General features: G+C 34.7%; 4 non-coding genes across 4 annotated transcripts; all 4 read right to left on the bottom strand.

The window, feature by feature from the left end:
• Positions 1-1,195: 1,195 nt before the first annotated feature.
• TRNAL-AAG (transfer RNA leucine (anticodon AAG)) lies at positions 1,196-1,277 on the bottom strand. Its single transcript has one exon. It is a non-coding gene; the product is annotated as a tRNA-Leu (tRNA).
• Positions 1,278-10,554: 9,277 nt separating this feature from the next.
• Positions 10,555-10,636, bottom strand: TRNAL-AAG (transfer RNA leucine (anticodon AAG)). The gene has a single exon. It is a non-coding gene; the product is annotated as a tRNA-Leu (tRNA).
• Positions 10,637-16,259: 5,623 nt separating this feature from the next.
• On the bottom strand, positions 16,260-16,341 carry TRNAL-AAG (transfer RNA leucine (anticodon AAG)). Its single transcript has one exon. It is a non-coding gene; the product is annotated as a tRNA-Leu (tRNA).
• Positions 16,342-24,508: 8,167 nt separating this feature from the next.
• On the bottom strand, positions 24,509-24,590 carry TRNAL-AAG (transfer RNA leucine (anticodon AAG)). The gene has a single exon. It is a non-coding gene; the product is annotated as a tRNA-Leu (tRNA).
• Positions 24,591-24,790: the final 200 nt, after the last annotated feature.

Here is a 24,790-nt window from a genome sequence, read left to right as displayed (position 1 = left end):
TGACCGATAATATAGTCTAATTCACGTAATTTGTAGGACACATAAGGTCACGCAACTGAGGAACGCGGATGACCTAGCTATATTTTCCGGCTTTTGGAATTGTCTGGACTTTGGATTACGAATTTCAAGAAGACTTTAGTGAGAGAGAGAGAGAGAAATACAACTATGCATTGCCTCATTATTATTTGCGAACTATGTGCAACAAGTACAAAACAATGATGTAGTAATTGCAAAATAAAATTATATGTTTCAGAAAACAATATTTTGCAGTGCATGTAATTGGGTTTATCATGGCTTATGAAGGATCAGAGTAAAATATCAAGATGAAATACTTTGTTACTTGAACAGAATCATGAGTATTCCTTTTATTTTCATTTGGACAAAAAATGATGTCATATTACGTTTCACTTTATGGTACAAATACTCATTAAGTTATGATGGTACTATATTTATAATATCTTACATGCTCTTGGTAACATTATGTTCTTTATTGCATGCAATGCATTGATAAGTGTTATAAAGAATCAGGTAATATGTTATGATTTAATATTCTGCTTCCAGAATATGATTCTGATAATTTCAGTTTATCTACATCATTCCCTTATGCTATAGTAGAATTGACCCTGGGTACCTACAGAATCCTCGACTATTCCAACTGATCCTCAGCACCAAAGGAAATTGTGCTCATGTCTCTTGCCTTGCGACCATGAAGTCTCGCGGCCTAATTTTGACGGCGTAACATTCAAGTCATCAAGATGAGGATAGTCTAGTGTAGAGAATTTGCAGTCATGTTTTTATTGCGACCTTGGTGCCTAATTTGATTGCATTACATTTGAATCATATTGTCTTTAAGCAAATGAATAAAGGGAAGATAGGGAATTGTATTGAAAAATTATACGGTGTATTTTATACGATATTTATATTTTTTATGAGTAGAGGCTTATTAAAATGTGGTCAGTTATACAGGAAGATAAGACAAAACTTGTTTATATGAGCGTTTATCATTGTATTGTTTTATATAAACGTATACGGAAGGATTACTCCTCTCTCTAAGTCTGAAAAAAGCTTTCTCCTCGCGATGGGAGTCTCAGACCTACGACCACCAAACCAGCTATATGCCGCGAGAACTTCGCCATATCGTGACATCTAGGCTTCCATAAGTGGTCTAGAGCCACAGATGGAGTGCCAAAAGCTTTGGCAGCGGTGGGATTCGAACCCACGCCTCCGAAGAGACTGGTGCCTTAAACCAGCGCCTTAGACCGCTCGGCCACGCTACCTTGATAAACTGTGGATTTAGAATAATAATCAAGCTTTCAACAGGGTGTAACCTTTCTGCAAAATTAGACTTGAAATTTGAGAACTGGCACCATAGGAGTTTTTGGACACTTTTGGTGCCAACATCCATTTAATGAATGCGAACCAGCAGCACCTAACTCATCTTTTCCCTAATTCCGACAAAATTCCTGGGAAGCTATTTTGGCCGGAAGAGAGCATAGATAATATAATTGTATATTAACAAATTAAATTCATATTTTTTAAAACTTTAAGATGAATCCCAACAATAATAAGAATTAATAAGATTAATTATATATATATGTTACAAGTATATAGAGGAATTGGGAATATTTTATATACAATTTATGAGAGCGTGTTTTGCAGCATGGAAACTCGGTAACTCTTCCCTTTCGGCCGCAAAGAGGATGAAGCAAAAAAAAGAAGAAAAAAAAATCTCTTCGTTTAATATTGCAATTCGTAAATACATATACAATGATTACTCTTTCCGCCTCAAAGACCAGCCTTCTCTTCGTGAAAGGAGTCGGTAACCTGCTGCTAATAACACGTCTATGCTAATGAGTGAAATTAAATTTTAGGTAAGTTGTAGGAACTCTATAGGCTAAGATAGATCGATGATTCCAGCACCTTAATAGATTTAGTATTATTTCAGTACATTATATTTATGATAATTAGTGGTAATCATGTGTTATCATTTATCATCCGCTTCAAAGATCAGCCTTCTCTTCGCGAAGGGAGTCTGTGACCTGCAGCTAACAAAGCGTCTTGTTTTCCGTATTTCCAGCACAGGGACCCCACTCAAAACACTGGGTATTGATCCTGGTGAACGTGGTTAACGTAAATGTGGATTCTTGGAATGGTGGAGATGATAACCTGTCTCTTAGTTCCATGTGTGCAGAAACACACACTGGGGAACTAGAAGTAAACATCATGATGTGTCCTTTGATAATGTGACGAGAGGGGGGGATCTGAGCTATAATATAGTCTAATATAGTCTGATTAGGAATTGCCTGTACTTGGCAGTATTCACCGGCTTTAGGAATTGCCTGTACTTGGCAATATTTTCCAGCTTTAGGAATTTCCTGTAATTGTCAATATTTTCCGGCTTTAGGGATTGCCTGTACTTGGAAATATTTCCCGGATTTAGGAATTGTCTGTAACATTGCCTCATGATTATTTTTGCACTTTATGTAACAAATATTAACCGGTGGTAAATGCATTTCCCTATAGTACTTGATATTTAATTTGTATTTCTCTGATTACGATATTTTACAGTGCATGTAAATACATTTATATATCATGAAAATACATTTATATATACTATGAAGAAAGAAAGTAATGCTTTTATTACTTAACAACGGAACTAGCGCACGCGCAATGTCAGACAACCTTATTTTGATTGTATTACATTTGAATCATGTAACTGATATAGGATTATGAGTATTTTAATTGCATTTTGTTTTACGTTGAATTATAACACTTGTGTTTCTCTCTTTACAATCATGAAATCATGCAATCTAATTTTGATTATGTCTCATCTGATCGAGTGCTGTCAGTAACCGTGACGGTAAGGGGATATTTTCCCGGGTAATCTGTATATTTTTTTCACGATGCTGAATTCGTGCTCATGTTTCTTCCCTTGCGCCCTCAATGCCACAAAGTGTACTCGTGGAACTTTATACTTCCCTTTACCTTGAATTATATTTGCCCAATGGCCAAAAGCTTACCAAGAACATGATAAATGCTACCGGATAAAGAAACAAAAATTGCTTGCCTCTAAGTTTGTTATTGCAATTCGTAAGTGTATTTAAAAAAGATTACTCCTCTATTTCCGCCTGAAAGACCTTCTCTTCGCGAAGGGAGTCTGTGACATGCAGATAACAAACCGTCTCGTTTTCCGTACTTGCAGGATATTTTTTGTACAATTTGTAAGAGCATGGCGTGTTTTGCAGCATATAAACGCGTTTATAAGTGTTATTAAGAATTTAAATAAAATATAAAGATTATAGATACCTTGATAGATTAAAAAGATTTTGGGAAATGTTTTTTTAATAGTTTTGTCCAAATTACTATAGTCTTGGATGATTATAATATCGACTATCAGTACCAAATTAAATTGCACGTGTTTCTCTCCTTGTGATTATATGATTTATCATGATATTCACATATCATGTTTCTCCACATATGAATGTGAGATTGGTTATCTGTTGTGAGGACACAGAGGAACAAGTAATATATTTTTTTTACTGCATAACAATAGAATCAGTTAAATACGATACCTGAAAACCTAATTCTGATTGCATTGCATTGAATTATATTGTCATTAAGCTAGTGAAAGGACATGAGAAATCAGAACTATACATCAAGATTAAACATTTTGTTCCTAAAATAGGTTCATGTTTGTTTATTTAAATTCCATCTTGTTTGGTGTTGAAATTCATTAATACCATACTTACTATACTCTTCTGACCACAAAATCCTCGAAGCTTCATTGCACTTGTGTTTCTTTCTTGAAAGTCATGAAGGCATACGATCTATTTTTGATTCTGTTTCATTTGATGCATTGCCATCATCGTCCGTGATATAGGGATATTTTCTGGGTAGTCTGTGTATATTTATAATGGACACTGTGGAGACTGCGGTTGTGTTTCATTTCTTACGTCTCGATGCCAGATAACCTAATCGTGATTGCAGTATAACGGAACTATAGTTATTAATCAAGATAAAGAAGGTTAGATGAGGTCAACTGGCATGCATATATATCGATAATGCCCCCAGCACTTGAAAAGTTTAACTATTCTTAAATTATATTGTGTTTATAAAAATTAGTCGCAATAATTAGCCATTTGGTAAAACATGAAATTAAATTATAGATTTGTCTGTGACAAGAGGACCAAAAATGTTGCCGTGTGATGAAACAACAATTGTTTATCTATACATTTATTGCAATGATTAAGTATATATGAAAAGATTACTCCTCCTTTTCCGCCTCAAAGACCAGTCTTCTCTTCGCGAGGGGAGTCTGTGACCTGCAGCTAATAGACCGTCTTGTTTTCCGTACTTGCAGTACAGACACTCCGCTTAAAACACTGGGTGATATTGCTAATGGACGTGGAGAAGTTCTTAAAGTAAATGCGGATTCTTCGAACGGTGAAGTTGGCAAAGGGACAAGGTCTGGAGATGATAATCTGTCTCCTAGTTCCATGTGTACAGAAACGCACACCAGGGAACCTGAAGTGAACATCATGATCAGATAATGTGACGAGATGGGTGATCTGACCTATAATATAGTCCAAATCACATGGTTTCTAGTACACATGGATGAACTAGCTGCATTTTCTGGCTTTTTGAATTGTCTGGACTGTATTTTGACTTTCAAGAAAGCTTTTGGAAAAAAAGCGATGCATTACCCAATTATTATTTGTGTTGAATATGCGACAAATAATGAATACGAAGTTATTACTATAGTATTTAATATTCAACTTGTATTTTTCAAATAACGATATTTTATAGTGCATGTAATTGTATTTATCATATGTTATGAGTGATCTAGATGAAATATTTTGTTAGTAGAATTGGATTATGAGTTTTCTTTTTAATCTCACTTGGATTTTAAAAATTAACTGATGCCATATTGCGTTTCACTTTACGCAACAAATACTCATTAAATTAGGATAGTATTTTTATTTAAAATACATTAATACCATATTGCTTTTCACTTTTTGCAACAAATACTCATTAAGTTAGTATAATTTTTTAGTATATTGTTATGAGTAGGGGATAATCAAAATGTGATCATATTTTACCGGAAGATGAAACAAAACTTGCTTATCTTTGCGTTCAATATAACATTTTATGTATACGAAAAGATTACTCCTCTCAAAGCCTAGCTTTCTCTTCGCGATGGGAGTCAGACCTGTGACCGTTAAACCGGCTATATGCCGCGGGAACTTCCCCATATCGTGACATCAAGGCTTCCATAAGTGGTTTAGAGCCACAGATGGAGTGCCAAAAGCTTTGGCAGCGGTGGGATCCGAACCCACGCCTCCGAAGAGACTGGTGCCTTAAACCAGCGACTTAGACCTTAGACTCGGTCACTCTACCTTGTGAGAAGATGGTTTATATATTCAATGAACCTTTCAATAATGATTAACCTTTTAAGATGTATGCATTGCAGAAATCGGCTTGGAATTTGAGAACTGACGTCAAATCACTGCTTGAATACTTTAAGTGCCAACATCCATTTAATGAATGCGAAACAATAGCACGTGACATGTTATAAACACACACACACACAATATATATATATATAATGAATCACATTAATATTAAGATGTAATACATCAGCATAACACCCAAACAGTTAAATCACTGGATTTAATTATCATTATTTTTGAAGTAAGGGACAGACCTTGTCTGGATATGAAATTACAAATGGATGCCTTATTTGTTTATTACTTCAGCAAAATATAAGGACAAACACAAATTTGATGTAAGATTACTGTACTCTGACAACTAACCTTTAATGCCGTGGTTTTTACTAACTTGCAACCTCAAACAACTTAATCGTGATTGCAATACAATTGAACTATATTGTCATTAATCAAGCTGAATAAGATCATATGAGGTCACTCGTCATCTTTATACCATGATGATGGCTAATAAAGGTAAATAATATGTCGACATTCTGGAAGTTCATACTTCTCTTTTGCTTGAAATATATTCATCCTATGACGAGAAACTTATCAAACATGTCAAACGTTACCGAATGAACACACAAAACTTACTTATTTCTACGTTTATTATTGCAATTCGTAAGTGTATATAAAAAGATTACTCCTCCCTTTCCGCCTCAAAGACCAGCCTTCTCTTCGCGAAGGGAGTCTGTGACCTGCAGCTAACAGAGCGTCTTGTTTTCCGTACTTCCAGCACAGGCATCACATTTAAAACAGTGGGAGATGATGCTGTAGGAGAACTTCTTAAAGTAAATGTGGTTTCATGGAATGGTGAAGTTGGCAAAGGGATAAGGTCTCCGGATGATAGTCTGTCTGTCATTTCCATGTGTACAGAAACACACACGAGGGAACTTGAAGTGAACATCATGATGAGTCCTTTGACAATGTGAGGAGATGGGATATCTGACCTATTATATGGTCCGAATCATGCGGTTTGTAGGGCAAATGAGGTCATGCGGCTGAGAATGTTAGATTGGTTACCCATTGTGGGGACACGGGGGAATAGGTAGTATTTTCCGGCTTTAAGAATTGCCTGTAGCATTACTTTAAATTACGAGATTCAGTTAAACCTTTTATGAAAAGAAGAAAAAAATGCATTGGCTCGTTATTTTTGGACTCTATGAAATAAATATTTAGCGTTGACGAAGTTATTACCATAGTATTTGATATTGATTTTGTATATGCTATTTTACAGTGCATGTAAGCGCATGTTATGATGCGAGTAATATATCATGACCAAATATTATATTCCCATCATCCCCAAAATCACATACATTTGTTTCTTTCGTTGCAATTATGAAGTCACGTAACTGATTTTCTTTCTGCGTAATAGAATCAGTGCAGCCACGATGCCAGAAAACCTGATTTTGATTGCATTACATTTGAATAATATTGTCCGTACGCAAGTGAAGGGACATGAGAAACAAAGCTATACATCACTGTTGAATATTTTGTAACTAAAATAGGTTCATGTGTATTTGTTTTCATTTCAATTTATTTTGTGTTGAAATCCTATAATGCCATATTACGGAAGAGCTCTGGCCTGTCGACGGGCGTCATGACGTACATGACGGTTGGGGATTTTGGATCATTATTATTTTATTGTGCTATGAGTAATGAGTGAGTGATGATGACAAATGCAGTCATAATTACTATAATCGCCGTAATATTAAGCAAAATGGGTTTCACCTAACATCCAAAATCTAGAAGACACCACTTTCTTCTAGCACCAGCAGGAGAGAGAGCCTTGAATAGCACCCATCCACTGTCTCTAGTAAGCACTATCTTTATAGAGTGATGGCACATAATAAGTTGCCGACCTCTTGGTCTAAAGTACCGCCGATGAAGGATGTGCAGGCAGAACGGGAAGAGTAAGGTGATTCAAACCATGTCTACAATGTACTCCTGTGCCAATAGGTATGTCTTTACTGTGGCACTTACAGTCATAACGACAAGTTTCCTTCCTCTTCCCTACCTGTTCATGTTATCTTCATTGTGGATGGTCACATTTTTCGTATTCGCTCATGATAGTACATAAACACGCAAAAAAGTTGCTTTTGTCCTCCTTTGAAACAACAATACTTTTAACACACTGAGTATAAAGAAAATAATTAGCAGATATGGCCCTAAACCACATTTAGTCAACTGCAGAATTGATAGAGCCTGTGATATGACAGATATGTCTCTAAATACAGTAAAACACATAAAAAAATAAAACACAAAAGTGGTTCTAGCTTTACAGTCATTGACTAAAAGAGAGTGGAAAAAGTCAAGGTATGTTGCATGAGGTTGCCTCGCTTTGGAAAAAATTCCTGGAGACTGGGCAAGCAAATCTACCCCCGTCCGCAATAGATTAATGATATTCCGAAAATGTAGGAAGTTGTTGCTTGACTTTTGCTTGAAATATTTGTCTAGGGCGAGAGGCTTATCAAAAATGCTGTCAACTGTTACTGGATAATGGAACAATAATTGCTAATCTCTACTTTTATTATTGCAATTCGTAAGTGTATATAAAAAGATTACTCCTCTCTTTCCGCTTCAAAGACCAGCCAGAATGGAGGGAGTCTGTGACCTGCAGCTAATAAATCGTCGTGTTTTCCGTACTTCCAGCACCCAGTTGAAATCACTAGGTGATGATGCTGGTGAACGTGGAGGACTTCTTAAAGTAAATGCCGATTCTTGGAATGGTGAAGTTGGCAAAGAGACAAAGTCTTGTGATGATAATCTATCTATCAGTTCCATAGGTACAAACACACATACCAGGGAACAAGAAGTGAACATCACGGAGAGGCCTTTGATAATGTGACGAGATAGGAGATCTGACCTATAATATAGTCCGAATCACGTGATTTGCAGGGCAAATGAGGTCATGCGACTGAGAATATGAGATTAGATATCTATTGCAAGGGCAATGAGGAACAAGTAATATTTTAGATTTAGATTCAGGGATTCAGTTAAAGCTTTTAGAAAAATGAACAATGCATTAGCTCGTTATTATACACTGTGCAACAAATACTAAGAGATAGCGAAGGTATTACAATAGCATTTGATATTTTGTATTTGTCATATTACGATATTTTGCAATGTATGTAAATGCATTTATGTGTGATTTGAATAATCAAAGTAATATATCAAAATTAAATATTTTGTTACTGACTATTATCACCAAAATATAAAAAAAACGATCATGTTACTGCGTAACAATAGAATCGGTTAAACCACGATGCCAGAAAACATCTTGTTCCTAAATAGGTTGATGTTTGTTTATTTTAATTTCATCTTGTTTGGTATTGAAATTCATTAATGCCATATTACCGTACTCTTCTGACCACAAAATCCTTAAAGCTTCATTGCACTTGTGCATTTTCTTTACAGTCATGAAGGCATACGATCTAATTTGATTCCGTTGCATTTGATTCATTGCCATCGTCGTCCGTAATGATATAGGGATATTTTCTGGGTAGATTGTATATATTTATAATGGACACTGTTGTGTTTCTTTCCTTGCATCTCGATGTCAGATAACCTAATAGTGATTGCAGTATAACGGAACTATAGTTATTAATCAAGATAAAGAAGGTTAGATGAGGTCAACTGGCATGCATATATATCGATAATGCCCCAGCACTTGAAAAGTTTAACTATTCTTAAATTATATTCTGTTTGTAAAAAATTGTCGCAATAATTAGCCATTTGGTAAAACATGAAATTAAATTATAGATTTGTCTGTGACAAAAGGACCAAAAATGTTGTCATATGTTACCGTGTGATGAAACAACAATTGTTTATCTATACATTTATTATTGCAATGGTTAAGTATATATGAAAAGATTACTCCTCCTTTTCCGCCTTAAAGACTAGCCTTCTCTTCGCGAAGGGAGTCTGTGACCTGCAGCTAATAGACCGTCTTGTTTTCCGTACTTGCAGTACAGACACTCCGCTTAAAACACTGGGTGATATTGCTAATGGACGTGGAGAAGTTCTTAAAGTAAATGCGGATTCTTCGAACGGTGAAGTTGGCAAAGGGACAAGGTCTGGAGATGATAATCTGTCTCCTAGTTCCATGTGTACAGAAACGCACACCAGGGAACCTGAAGTGAACATCATGATCAGTCCTGAGATAATGTGACGAGATGGGTGATCTGACCTATAATATAGTCCAAATCACGTGGTTTGTAGTACACATAAGGTCACACGAATAAGGAACATGGATGAACTAGCTGCATTTTCTGGCTTTTTGAATTGTCTGGACTGTATTTTGACTTTCAAGAAAGCTTTTGGAAAAAAGCGATGCATTACCACATTATAATTTGTGTTAAATACGCAACAATAAACACTGGCGAAATTATTACTCTAGTATTTAATATTTAACTTGTATTTTTCAAAAAAAACATATTTTATAGTGCATGTAATTGCATTTATCATGTGTTATGAATAATCAGAGTAATATATCTAGATAAAATATTTTGTTATTTGAATAGGATTATGAGTCCTCCTTTTAATTTCATTTAGATTTTTGAATATTCATTAATGCCATATTGCGTTTCACTTTATGCAACAAATACTCATTAAGTTAGTATACTATTTTTATGAGTAGAATCTAATTAAAAAGTAATTATATTTTACCGGAAGGAGAAACAAAAGTTGTTTTTCTTGCGGTTATTATTATAGTTCTTTATATAAATGTATAGAAAACGATTACTCTTCTCTCTGTGTTTCAAACACAATATTTCAAACATTGACTTGCTGGAATTATATTTTTATGAGTAGAGGCTTATTAAAATATAATCAGTTTTACAGGAAGATGAGACAAACCTTGTTTATATCAGCGTTTATCATTATATTGTTTTATATAAACGTATACGAAAAGATTAATCCTCTAAGTCTAAAAAAAGCTTTCTCTTTGCGATGGGAGTCTCAGACCTGCGACCATCAAACCGGCTATATGCCGCGAGAACCTCCCCATATCGTGACATCTCGGCTTCCGTAAGTGGTTTAGAGCCACAGATGGAGTGCCAAAAGCTCTTGGCAGCGGTGGGATTCGAACCCACGCCTCCGAAGAGACTGGTGCCTTAAACCAGCGCCTTAGACCGCTCGGCCACGCTACCGTATAGGATAGAGTGTTATATAATTAATGAAGCTTTCATTAAAGAGAAACCTTACAAGATGTATGCATTGCAGAATTAGGCTTGAAATTTGAGAACTGGCGTCAAAGGACTTCTTGAATACTTTTAGTGCCAATATCCATTCAATGAATGCGAAACAGTAGTAACTGACTCACTTTTGCCCTAATTCCGACAGCTAAAAAATCCATGGGAATAATTTTTGCCAGGAGGAGAGCATAGATAATAAATCCTATATATACACAATTTAATGCATGGATTCTTTAACATCAAAATGGATCACAATAATGTAATTCATTACCATAGCACCAAAATAGTTAAATCACGATAATGTTAGAAGCACTGAATTTAATTGTTATTAGGATAAATGAAAATTAATGTAAGTCTTTTAAAGTTTCCTGTACTCTGACAAGTAACCTGAAATGTCCTTTTATGCCGTGGTTTGTCATTTACATGATTTCTCTTAACTTGCGACCTCAAACAACCTAATCGTGCTTGCAATACATTTGAACTATGTTGTCATTAAATAAACAAAAAAGATCAGATGAGGTCACTCTGCATTTTTACACGATGATGAGCGTAGCCATTTAGTTAAATGGCTAATCATGGTAAATATTATACCGAGATTGTGTAAGTTAATACTTCTCTCTTGCTTGTAATATATTCATCCTATGACGAGAAGCTTATCGAACATGCCAAACATGACCGGGTGATGAAAGAAGAACTGCTTATTTCTACGTTTATTATTGCAATTCGTAAGTGTATATAAAAAGATTATTCCTCTCTTTCCGCCTCAAACACTAGTCTTCTTTTCGCAAAGGGAGTCTGCGTCCTGCAGCTAACAGAGCGTCTTGTTTTCCGTACTTCCAGCACAGGCATCCCATTTAAAACAGTGGGGGATGATGCTGTTGGACGCGGAGAACTTCTTAAAGTAAATGTGGTTTCATGGAATGGTGAAGTTGGCAAAGGGATAAGGTCTCCGGATGATAGTCTGTCTGTCAGTTCCATGTGTACAGAAACACACATTAGGGAACTTGAAGTGAACATCATGATGAGTCCTTTGACAATGAGACGAGATGGGATATCTGACCTATTATATGGTCCGAATCACGTGGTTTGTAGGGCAAATGAGGTCACGCGAAGGAGAGTGTTATATTGGTTACCCATTGTAGGGACACAGAGGAACAAGTAATATTTTCTGGCTTAAGGAAGTGACTTTAACATCACTTTAGATGAAAGGGATCCAGTTAAAGCTTTTAGAAAAAAATGCATTGGCTCGTTATTATTTTTGCACTCTATAAAATACTTACTAAGCGATGGCGAAGGTATTACCATAGTATTTGATATTGATTTTGTATTTGTCAGGTTGCTTTATTTTACAGTGCATGTAATTACATGTCATTTTATGATGAATCGGAGTAATATATCATGATTCAATATTTTATTCCCATCATCACACAAAATAAAATACTTCTGCTTTTTTCGTTGCAATTATGAAGTCACACAACTGTTTTTTTATGTGTAACAATGGAATTAGTGCAGTCACGATACCAGAAAATCTGATTTTGATTGCATTACCTTTGAATAATATTGTCCGTATGCAAGTGATGAGACATGAGAAACAGAACTATACATCGTTGTTAAATATTTTGCTACTAAAATAGGTTCATATGTACTTGTTTTAATTTCAATTTGTTTGTGGTGTTGAAATTCCTTAATGCCATATTACTATATTTTTTTCACCAGAATATCTCCAAACCATTATTACACTTTAATGTTTTTCTTTATGGTCATGAAGACATACATACATTTGATTACGTTGCATTTGATTCATTGCCATCATTGACCGTGATGATACAGGGATATTTTCTGGGTAGTCTACATTTTCCCGCTTCTTGCGACATCGATGCCAGACAATCTAATCGCGGTTACAATACAATTGTACTTTATTGTCATTAATCAAGAGGAAAATCAGATGAGGTGACTCGGCATTTTTACACGACGATCATACCACCTTATTAATTGTAGTATTATTTCATTACATTCTATTTATAATAATTGATGGTGACGTTTAACTGTTTGGTAAAATGACTAACCGTGTTAAATAATATAACGTGGAAGTAGAAGTTAATGCTTCCTTCTTGCTCGAAAGATATTTCACCAATGACGAGAAGCTTACATGATATTGTCAAATGTTACGGGTTGATTAAACAAAAATATTGATCTCTACGTTTATTATTAAAAAATATATAAAAAGATTACTCCTCCCTTTCCGTCTCAAAGACCAGCCTTCTCTTCGCGAAAGGAGTCGGTAACCTCAGGTAATAACACGCTATAGTCTAAGATATATCGATGATTCCAGCACCTTAACGGTATTTGTATTATATCAGTACATTTCAATTATGGTAATTAGTGATATTCATGTTTAATGATATACCGAAATGTAAGAAGTTGATGCTTGACCTTTCCTTGAAACATATTTGTCGAGAGCCGAGAGGCTTATAAAAAATGTTGTCAATTGTTACCGGATGATGAAACAGAAATTTCTTATCTCTACGCTTATTATTGCAATTCGTGAGTGTACATAAAAATATTGCTCCTCTCTTTCCGTCTCAAAGACTAGTCTTCTTTTCGCGAAGGGAGTCTGTGACCTGCAGCTAACAAAGCGTCTTGTTTTCCGTACTTCCAGTACAGGCATCCCATTTAAAACAGTGGGGGATGATGCTGTTGGACGCGGAGAACTTCTTAAAGTAAATGTGGATTCGTGGAATGGTGAAGTTGGCAAATGGGCAAGGTCTGGGGATGATAGTCTGTCTATTAGTTCCATTTGTACAGAAAAACACAACGGGGAAACTAGAAGTGAACATCATGATGAGTCCTTTGATAATGTGACGAGATGGGTGATCTGACCTATTATATAGTCCGATTCATGTATTGTGTAGGGTAGATGAGGTCACGCGACTAAGAATATGAGATAGATTAACTTCTGTAGGGAATTAGGAATTGCCTGTAATTGGGAAAGCTTTCCGGCTTTAGGAATTGCCTGTAATTGGGAATATATTCCGGCTTTAGGAATTTCCTGTAATTGGCATTGTTTTCCGGAACTTCTTAAAGTAAATGTGGTTTCATGGAATGGTGAAGTTGGCAAAGGGATAAGGTCTCCGAATGATAATCTGTCTCTTAGTTCCATGTGAAAATCATGATGAGTCGTTTGACAATGTGACGAGATGGGATATCTGACCTATTATATGGTACGAATCACGTGGTTTATGGGGCAAATGAGGTCACGCGACCAAGAATGTTAGATTGGTTACCCATTGTGGGGACACAAAACAAGCAATATTTTCCGGCTTTAGGAATTGCCTGTAACATCATTTTAGATTACGGGATTCCGCTAAAGCTTTTTTGGAAAAAAAGCATTGGCTCGTTATTATTTTTGTACTCTATGAAACAAATACGAAGCATTGGCGAAGGTATTACCATAGTATTTGATATTGATTTTGTATATGTCAGATTACTACATTTTACAGTGCATGTAAGCGCATGTTATGATGAATTGGAGTAATATATCATGATCAAATATTATATTCCCATCATCGCCGTAATAAAATACATTTGTTTCTTTCGTTGCAATTATGAAGTCACACAACTATTTTTTGTGTGTAGCAATAGAAACAGAACTATAAATCACTGTTGAATATTTTGTTACTAAAATAGGTTCTTATGTACTTGTTTTGATTTCAATTTGTTTGCGGTGTTAAAATTCCTTAATACCATACTACTTTATTTTTCAGTTACCAGAATATCCTCAAATCTTTATTGCATATGTTTTTTTTTCTTTATGATCATGATTTTGATTACGTTGCACTTGATTCATTGCCCGTGATGATATAGGGATATTTTCTGGGTAGTGTGTACATTTTCCCGCTTGTGTTTCTCTTCTTGCGACCTCGATGCCAGACAACCTAATCGCGATTGCAATACAATTGAACTGTATTGTCATTAATGATGAGGTGACTCGGCATTTTTACACGACGATCATAGCAACTTATTAGTTTTAGTATTATTTCATTACATTCTATTTGTAATGATTAATGGTGATGATTAGCTAGTTGGTAAAATGGCTAAGCATGGTAAATGATATACCGAAGTTGCGGAAGTTAATGCTGCAGTATTTCTCGAAAGATATTTATCCAATGACGAGCTTACATAATATTGTCAAATGTTACGGGATGATCAAAGAAAAATAAGTTATCTATACGTTTATTATTGAAATATAAAAAGATTATTCCTCTCTTTCCGCCTCAAACACTAGTCTTCTTTTCGCGAAGGGAGTCTGTGACCTGCAGCTAACAGAGCGTCTTGTTTTCCGTACTTCCATCACAGGCATCCCATTTAAAACAGTGGGGGATGATGCTGTTGGACGCGGAGAACTTCTTAAAGTAAATGTGGTTTCATGGAATGGTGAAGTTGGCAAAGGGATAAGGTCTCCGGATGATAGTCTGTCTGTCAGTTCCATGTGTACAGAAACACACATAAGGGAACTTGAAGTGAACATCATGATGAGTCCTCTGATAATGTGACGGAATGGGAGATCTGACCTATAATATAGTCGGATTCATGTAATTTGTAGGGTAGATGAGGTCACGCGACTGAGAATGTGAGATTGGTTATCCTCTGTAGGGACATAGAAGGATTTGCGATATTTTTCAATTTTAGGAATTGTCTGGCTTTAGGAATTTTCCGGCTTTAGGAATTTCCTGTAATTACTGTAACACTGCCTCATGGTTATTTTTACAGTCTGTGTAACAAATATTAAGCGATGGCAAAGTCAATCCTATAGCATTTGATATATTTTTTATTTGTCTGATTACGATATTTTACTTTGTATGTTAATACATATATATATATATATATATATATATATATATATATATATATATATATATATATATATATATATTATGAATAAATAGAGTAATACCTTTGCTGCTAAACAAGGAAATCAATGCAATCGCGATGATCTCTCTGAACAAAGATTTCAGAGAGGTCAGTGCGTATTCTTCAAGAAAAAGAATCTAATACTCACATATTCAAACAAAATGATGAAGCATAACGTTGAAATAAGATCTTACTTGCACGAATACATGACAGGTTGAATCGTATGATTATAAGGCAATGATTTTGTATTTAGAGGTAATTCATGATTTATGTCTCTGGATTATATTTTGATTGACTTTGTGCAACGTAATAGTATCACATATAGTTTAGTGCAAGCGTGCTTTTACATTATTTTGTGCAGGATATACTCTTTGTGAATATATCTAAATGCAATAAATAGGAATCATCTAAGCAAATAATATCAAAATGAAATTGTTGTTATCAGAGTAGTAAAATTTTCTTGATTTCTTCTGTAAAGTTCATAGCTTAATATATACATTGGTTATTAGTGCTCCAAGCTTTGTGGATCGTGAATGGAGGAGTTTTTCTTTCAGTGTGACTATACCCATGATAGTGCGAAATAGAGGGTCATTTTAAGAACTAGCCTAGTTTTAATTAGTTTGTTCCTTAACCTCTATATTGTTGGGGGATCATTTCTAAAAGCTCTTGGCAGCGGTGGGATTCGAACCCACGCCTCCGAAGAGACTGGTGCCTTAAACCAGCGCCTTAGACCGCTCGGCCACGCTACCTTATGATAATATGCCTTTTATATAATTAATGAATCTTTCTGTAATTATTAACCTTCCAAGATGTATGCATTGCAGAATTAGGCTTGAAATTTGAGAACTGGCGTCAAAGGACTTCTTGAATACTTTTAGTGCCAACATCCATTCAATAAATGCGAAACAGTAGCACCTGACTCGTTTTTGCCCTAATTCCGACAGCTAAAAAATCCTAGTAAACAATTTCTGCCGGAAGAAAGAAAACATAGATAAAATTCTATATCTTTGTAATTGAATGTATGGATTCTTTAACTTCAAAATGAATCACATTAATATTAAGATGTAATTCAACCAAATAGTTAAATCGTGTTCTTCGATAATGTTAGAAGCACTCGATTTAATTATCATTATTTTTGAACTAAGGGACAGACCGTCCTGACTCTCTGGATACGAAATTACATATGGATTGCCAACTTGTTTATTTCTCCAGCAAAATAATAGGACAAACATAAAGATTATTATACTCACAACTAACCTGAAATGTCCTTTAATGCTGCAGTTGTCATTTGCATGTTTTCCCTTAAGTTGCGACCTCAAACAACCTAATCGTGATTGCAATAAAATTGAAATATATTGTATATTGTCATTTAATAAGCGAAAGAAGACCAGATGAAGTCGCTTTGCATTTTTAAACGATGATGATTGTAGCCATTTAGTTAAATGGCTAATCATGGTAAATAATGTACCGTGATTGTTGAAGTTAATACTTCTCTTTTGCTTGAAATATATTCATCCCATGACGAGCTTATCAAACTTTACCGAATGATGAAACAAAAAACTGCTTATTTCTGTTTATTACTGCAATTCGTAAGTGTATATGAAAAAAAAAGATTACTCCTTTCTTCCGTCTCAAAGACCAGTCTTCTTTTCGCGAAGGGAGTCTGTGACCTACAGCTAACAGAGCGTCTTGTTTTCCGTACTCCCATTTAAAGCACTGGGGGATGATGCTGTTGGACGCGGAGAACTTCTTAAAGTAAACGCGGATTCGTGGAATGGTGAAGTTGGCAAAGTGATAAGGTCTCCGGATGATAATCTGTCTGCCAATTCCATGTGTTTGGAAACACACACCAGGGAACCTGAAGTGAACATCATGATGAGTCCTTTGACAATGTGACGAGATGGGATATCTGACCTATTATATGGTCCGAATCATGTGCTTTGTAGAGCAAATGAGGTCATGCGACTGAGAATGTTAGATTGGTTACCCATTCTAGGGACACGGACGAACAAGTAGTATTTTCCGGCTTTAGGAATTAGCATCACTTTAGATTACGGGATTCCGTTAAAGCTTTTAGGGAAAAAAGCAATGCATTGACTCGTTATTATTTTTGTACACTATGAAACAAATACTAAGCAATGGCGAAGGTATTACCATACTATTTGATATTGATTTTGTATATGTCAGATTTCTACATTTCACAGCCACGATGTCAGAAAACCCGATTCTGCTTGCATCACATTTAAATAATATTGTCCGTACGCAAGTGAAGGGATATGAGAAACAGAACTATAAATCACTGTTGAATATTTTGTTACTAAAGTAGCTTCTTGTGTATTTGTTTAATTTCAAATTTTTTGATGTTGAAATTCATCAGTACCATATAACTATATTTTTTTCAGATACCAGAATATCCTCAAACCTTTATTGCACATGTGTGACGAGATGGGATATCTGACCTATTATATGGTCCGAATCACGTGGTTTGTAGGGCAAATGAGGTTACGCGACTGAGAATGTTAGATTGGTTACCCGTTGTGGGGACACAGAACAAGTAATATTTTCCGGCTTTAGGAATTGCCTGCAGCATCATTTTAAATTACGGGATTCCGCTAAAGCTTTTAGGGGAAAAAACAATGCATTGGCTCCTTATCATTTTTGTACTCTATAAAACAAATACTAAGCAATGGCGAAGGTATTACCATAGTATTTGATATTGATTTTATATATGTCAGATTACTACATTTTACAGTGCATGTAAGCGCATGTTATGATGAATTGGAGTAATATATCATGATTAGATATTATATTCCCATCATCGCCGAAATAATATACATTTGTTTCTTTCGTAGCAATTATGAAGTCACACAACTGTACGCAAGTGAAGGGACATGAGAAACAGAACTATAAATCACTGTTGAATATTTTGTTACTAAAATAGGTTCATATGTATTTGTTTTGATTTCAATTTGTTTGCGGTGTTGAAATTCCTTAATGCCATATTACTATATTTTTCAGTTACCAGAATATCCTCAAACCTTTATTGCTTATGTGTTTTTTTTATTCTTTATGATCATGATTTTGATTACGTTGCATTTGATTCATTGCCATCATTGGCCGTGATGATATAGGGATATTTTCTGGGTAGTGTGTACATTTTCCCGCTTGTGTTTCTCTTCGTGCGACCTCGATGCCAGACAACCTAATCGCGATTGGAAAACAATTGAACTGTATTGTCATTAATCATGAGAAAAATCAGATAAGGTGACTCGGCAATTTTACACGATGATCATAGTAACTTATTAGTATTTTTTAAAAATTTATTCCGCGGTTGTCATTTACATGTTTACCCTTAACTTGCGACCTCAAACAACCTAATCGTGACTGCAATAAAATTGAACTATATTGTCATTAAATAAGCGAAAGATCAGATGAAGTCGCTCGGTATTTTTACCTGATGATGATCGTAGCCATTTAAATAGCAAATTATGGTAAATAATATACCGAGATTGTGGAAGTTAATACTCTCTTGCTTGAAATATATTCATCCTATGACGAGCTTATCAACATTACCGAATGATGAAACAATAATTGCTTATTTCTATGTTTATTATTACAATTCACAAGTGTATAAAAAAGATTATTCCTCTCTTTCCGTCTCAAAGACCAGTCTTCTTTTCGCGAAGGGAGTCTGTGACCTGCAGCTAACAGAGCGTCTTGTTTTCCGTACTTCCAGCACAGGCATCCCATTTAAAACAGTGGGGGATGATGCTGTTGGACGCGGAGAACTTTTTAATGTAATTGCGGAACCGTGAAATGGTGAAGTTGGCAAAGGGATTAGGTCTCCGGATGATAAACTGTCTGTCAGTTCCATGTTTACAGAAACACACACCAGGGAACCTGAAGTGAACATCATGATGAGTCCTTTGACAATGTGACGAGATGGGATATCTGACCTATTATATGGTCCGAATCATGTGGTTTGTAGAGCAAATGAGGTCATGCGGCTGAGAATGTTAGATTGGTTACCCATTCTAAGGACACGGAGCAACAAGTAGTATTTTCCGGCTTTAGGAATTAGCATCTCTTTCGATGGTATTACCATAGTATGTGATATTTTTTTTCTGCGTAACAATAGAATTAGTGCAGCCACCATGTCAGAAAACCTGATTTTGCTTGCATCACATTTGAATAATATTGTCCGTACGCAAGTGAAGGGACATGAGAAACAGAACTATACGTCACTGTTGAATATTTTGTTACTAAAATAGGTTCATATGTATTTGTTTTAATTTCAATTTGTTTGCGGTGTTGAAATTCCTTAATGCCATATTACTATATTTTTCAGTTACCAGAATATCCTCAAACCTCTATTGCGTATTTGTCTTTTCTTTATGATCATGACCGTAGTATTGGATATTCATTTTGTATATGTCAGATTACTACATTTTACAGTGCATGTAAGCGCATGTTATGATGAATTGGAGTAATATATCACGATTAAATATTATATTCCCATCATCGCCGAAATAATATACATTTGTTTGTTTCTTTCGTTGTAATTATGAAGTCACACAACTGTTTTCTTCTGCGTAGCAATAGAAACAACTATAAATCACTGTTGAATATTTTGTTACTAAAATATCCACAAACCTTTATAGAACTGTATTGGCATTAATCATGAGGAAAATGAGATAAGGTGACTCGGCAATTTTACAGGTTGATCGTAGCAACTTATTAGTAATTTAATTTATGCCGTAGTTGTCATTTACATGTTTACCCTTAACTTGCGACCTCAAACAACCTAATCGTGATTGCAACAAAATTGAATTATATGTCATTAAATAAGCGAAAGATCAGATGTAGTCGCTCGGCATTTCTACACGATGATGATCGTAGCCATTTAATTAAATAGCAAATCATGATAAATCATTTACCGTGATTGTGGAAGTTAATACTTCTCTTTTGCTTAAAATATATTCATCCTATGGCGAGCTTATCAACATTACCGAATGACGAAACAATAATTGTTTATTTCTATGTTTATTATTACAATTCACAAGTGTATAAAAAAGATTATTCCTCTCTTTCCGCCGCAAAGACTAGTCTTCTTTTCGCGAAGGGAGTCTGTGACCTGCAGCTAACAAAGCGTCTTGTTTTCCGTACTTCCGGCACAGGCATCCCATTTAAAACAGTGGGGGATGATGCTGTTGCACACGGAGAACTTCTTATAGGAAATGTGGTTTCATGGAATGGTGAAGTTGGCAAAGGGATAAGGTCTCCGGATGATAGTCTGTCTGTCAGTTCCATGTGTTCAGAAACACACACCAGGGAACCTGAAGTGAACATCATGATGAGTCCTTTGATAATGTGACGAGATGGGATATCTGACCTATTATATGGTCCGAATCACGTGGTTTGTAGGGCAAATGAGGTCACGCGACTGAGAGTGTTAGATTGGTTACCCTTTGGAAGGACACAGAGGAACAAGTAATATTTTCTGGCTGTTGGACGCGGAGAACTTCTTAAAATACATTTATATGTATTATGAAATACATTTATGTGCATTATGAAATACATTTATGTGCATTATGAAATACATTCATGTGTATTATGAAATACATTTATGTGCATTATGAAATACATTCATGTGCATTATGAAATACATTTATGTGCATTATGAAATACATTCATGTGTATTATGAAATACATTTATGTGCATTATGAAATACATTCATGTGTATTATGAAATACATTTATGTGCATTATGAAATACATTTATGTGCATTATGAAATACATTTATATGTATTATGAAATACATTAATGTGCATTATGAAATACATTTATGTGCATTATGAAATACATTCATGTGTATTATGAAATACATTTATGTGCATTATGAAATACATTCATGTGTATTATGAAATACATTTATGTGCATTATGAAATACATTTATGTGCATTATGAAATACATTTATGTGTATTATGAAATACATTCATGTGTATTATGAAATACATTCAAGTGTATTATGAAATACATTTATGTGCATTATGAAATACATTTATGTGCATTATGAAATACATTTATGTGTATTATCAAATACATTCATGTGTATTATGAAATACATTTATGTGCATTATGAAATACATTTATGTGCATTATGAAATACATTTATGTGTATTATCAAATACATTCATGTGTATTATGAAATACTTTTATGTGCATTATGAAATACATTTATATGTATTATGAAATACATTAATGTGCATTATGAAATACATTAATGTGCATTATGAAATACATTTATGTGCATTATGAAATACATTCATGTGTATTATGAAATACATTCATGTGTATTATGAAATACATTCATGTGTATTATGAAATACATTCATGTGTATTATGAAAAACATTCATGTGTATTATGAAATACATTCATGTGTATTATGAAATACATTTATGTGTATTATGAAATACATTTATGTGTATTATGAAATACATTTATGTGTATTATGAAATACATTTATGTGTATTATGAAATACATTTATGTGTATTATGAAATACATTCATGTGTATTATGAAATACATTCATGTGTATTATGAAATACATTCATGTGTATTATGAAATACATTCATGTGTATTATGAAATACATTCATGTGTATTATGAAATACATTCATGTGTATTATGAAATACATTTATGTGTATTATGAAATACATTCATGTGTATTTGAAATACATTCATGTGTATTTGAAATACATTCATGTGTATTTGAAATACATTCATGTGTATTTGAAATACATTTATGTGTATTATGAAATGCATTTATTCGTATTATGAAATGCATTTATGTTTCAGTGCAATCGCGATGCTAAAAAACTTAAATGTGATTGTATTACATTTGAATTACACTAAAAAGACATGAAAAATCAGAGTTATATATCAAGATTGAATATTTTGCGACTGATATAGGATTATGTGAGTATATTAATTTCATGTTGTTTTACGTTAAATTATATCACTTGTGTTTCTCTCTTTACAATCATGAAGTCATGCAATCTGATTTTGATTACGCTGCATCTAATTGAGTGCTGTCGGTAACCGTGACGGTATGGGGATATTTTCCGGGTAATCTGTATATTTTCACGTTGCACACTGGAGAATTTGCGCTCGTGTTTCTTCCCTTGTGACCTCGATGTTACACAACGCATTTGTGATTGCAATATGATTGCAATCACGAGTGTCATCAATTAAGAAGCTAAGATAAGGTCAGTCTTCATGTTTCACGTGAAATTTTGAATACGCTTTAGGGAAGTATTAAACTAAAACACATCGATGGTGATCATAGCACCTTATTAGTGTTAGTTTTATTCTGTTACATTCTAATCGCGTATGCAATACTGTTGAACTGTATTGTCATTAATCATTATTCCATTACGTTCTATTTATAATAATTAGTGATGTATAGCTATTTGGTAAAATGGCTAAGCATGATAAATAATATACTGAAGTTGCGGAAGTTAATGCTGCAATATTGCTCGAAAGATATTTATCCAATGACGAGCTTATATGATATTGCCAAATGATGATTAAACAAATAATACTTATCTCTACGTTTATTATTGCAATTCGTAATTGTGTATAAAAAGATTGCTCCTCTCTTTCCGCCTCAAAGACCAGCCTTCTCTTCGCGAAGGGAGTCTGCGACTTGCAGCTAACAAAGCGTCTTGTTTTCCGTACTTCCAGCACAGGCATCCTATTTAAAGCAGGAGGGGATGGTGCTGGTGGACGTGGAGGACTTCTTAACGTAAATGTGGATTCTTGGAATGGTGAAGTTGGCAAAGGGGCGAGGTCTGGGGTTGATAGTCTGTTAGTTCCATGTGTATAGAAACACACACCGGGGAACTAGAAGTGAACATCATGATGAGTCCTTTGATAATGTGACGAAATGGGAGATCTGACCTATAATATAGTCCGATTCAGGTAATTTGTAGTGTAGATGAGGTCACGCGACTGAGAATGTGAGATTGGTTATCCTCTGTAGGGACTTTAGGGAATGCATGTAATTGGGAATATTTTCCGGCTGTAGGAATTCCCTGTGCTTGACAAAATTTCCCGGCTTTAGGAATTTCCTGTAATTGCTGTAACACTGCCTCATGGTTATTTTTACACTCTGTGTAACAAATATTAAGCGATGGCAAAGTCATTCCTATAGTATTTGATATTTAATTTGCATTTGTTTGATTACGATATGTTACAGTGTATGTAAATGCATATATATGTATAATGAATAAATAGAGTAATACCTTTGCTGCTAAACAAGGAAATCAATGCAACCGCGATGATCTCTCTGAACAAAGATTTCAGAGAGGTTAGTGCGTACTCTTCAAGAAAAAGAATCTAATACTCACATATTCAAACGAAATGATGAAGCATATCGTTGAAATAAAATCTTATCTTATCGTATGATTATAAGGCAATAATTTTGTATTTAGAGGTAATTCATGATTCATGTCTCTGGATTATATTTTGATTGCCTTTGTGCAACGTAATACTATATCACATATAGTTTAGTGCAAGCGTGCTTTTACATCATTTTGTGCAGGATATACTCTTTGTGAATATATCCAAATGCAATAAATAGGAATCATTTAAGCAAATAATATCAAAATGAAATTGTTGTTATCAGTAGTAAGATTATCTTGATATCTTCTGTAAACTTCATAGCTTAATATAGACATTATTTATTGGTGCTACAAGCTTTGTGAATCGTGAATGGAGGAGAGTTTTTCTTTCAGTGTGACTATACCCATGATAGTGCGAAATAGAGGGTCATTTTAAGATCTAGCCTAGTTTTAATTAGTTTGTTCCTTAACCTCTATATTGTTGGGGGATCATTCCTAAAAGCTCTTGGCAGCGGTGGGATTCGAACCCACGCCTCCGAAGAGACTGGTGCCTTAAACCAGCGCCTTAGACCGCTCGGCCACGCTACCTTATAATTAAAGGGTTTTATATCAATAATGAAGGTTTCAGTAATTATTAACCTTCCAAGATGTATGCATTGAAGAAATCGGCTTGAAATTTGAGAACTGGCGTTAAAGAACTTCTTGAATACTTTTAGTGCCAACATCTATTCAATAAATGCGAAACAGTAGCACCTGACTCCTTTTTGCCCTAATTCCGACAGCTAAAA

The sequence above is a fragment of the Penaeus japonicus genome, unplaced genomic scaffold (assembly GCF_977035675.1).
Source record: "Penaeus japonicus unplaced genomic scaffold, GWHDUDI00000001_assembly GWHDUDI00000018, whole genome shotgun sequence".
NCBI classification, from domain to species: Eukaryota; Metazoa; Arthropoda; class Malacostraca; order Decapoda; family Penaeidae; genus Penaeus; species Penaeus japonicus.
This window is presented reverse-complemented; position numbering and strand designations above follow the sequence as displayed.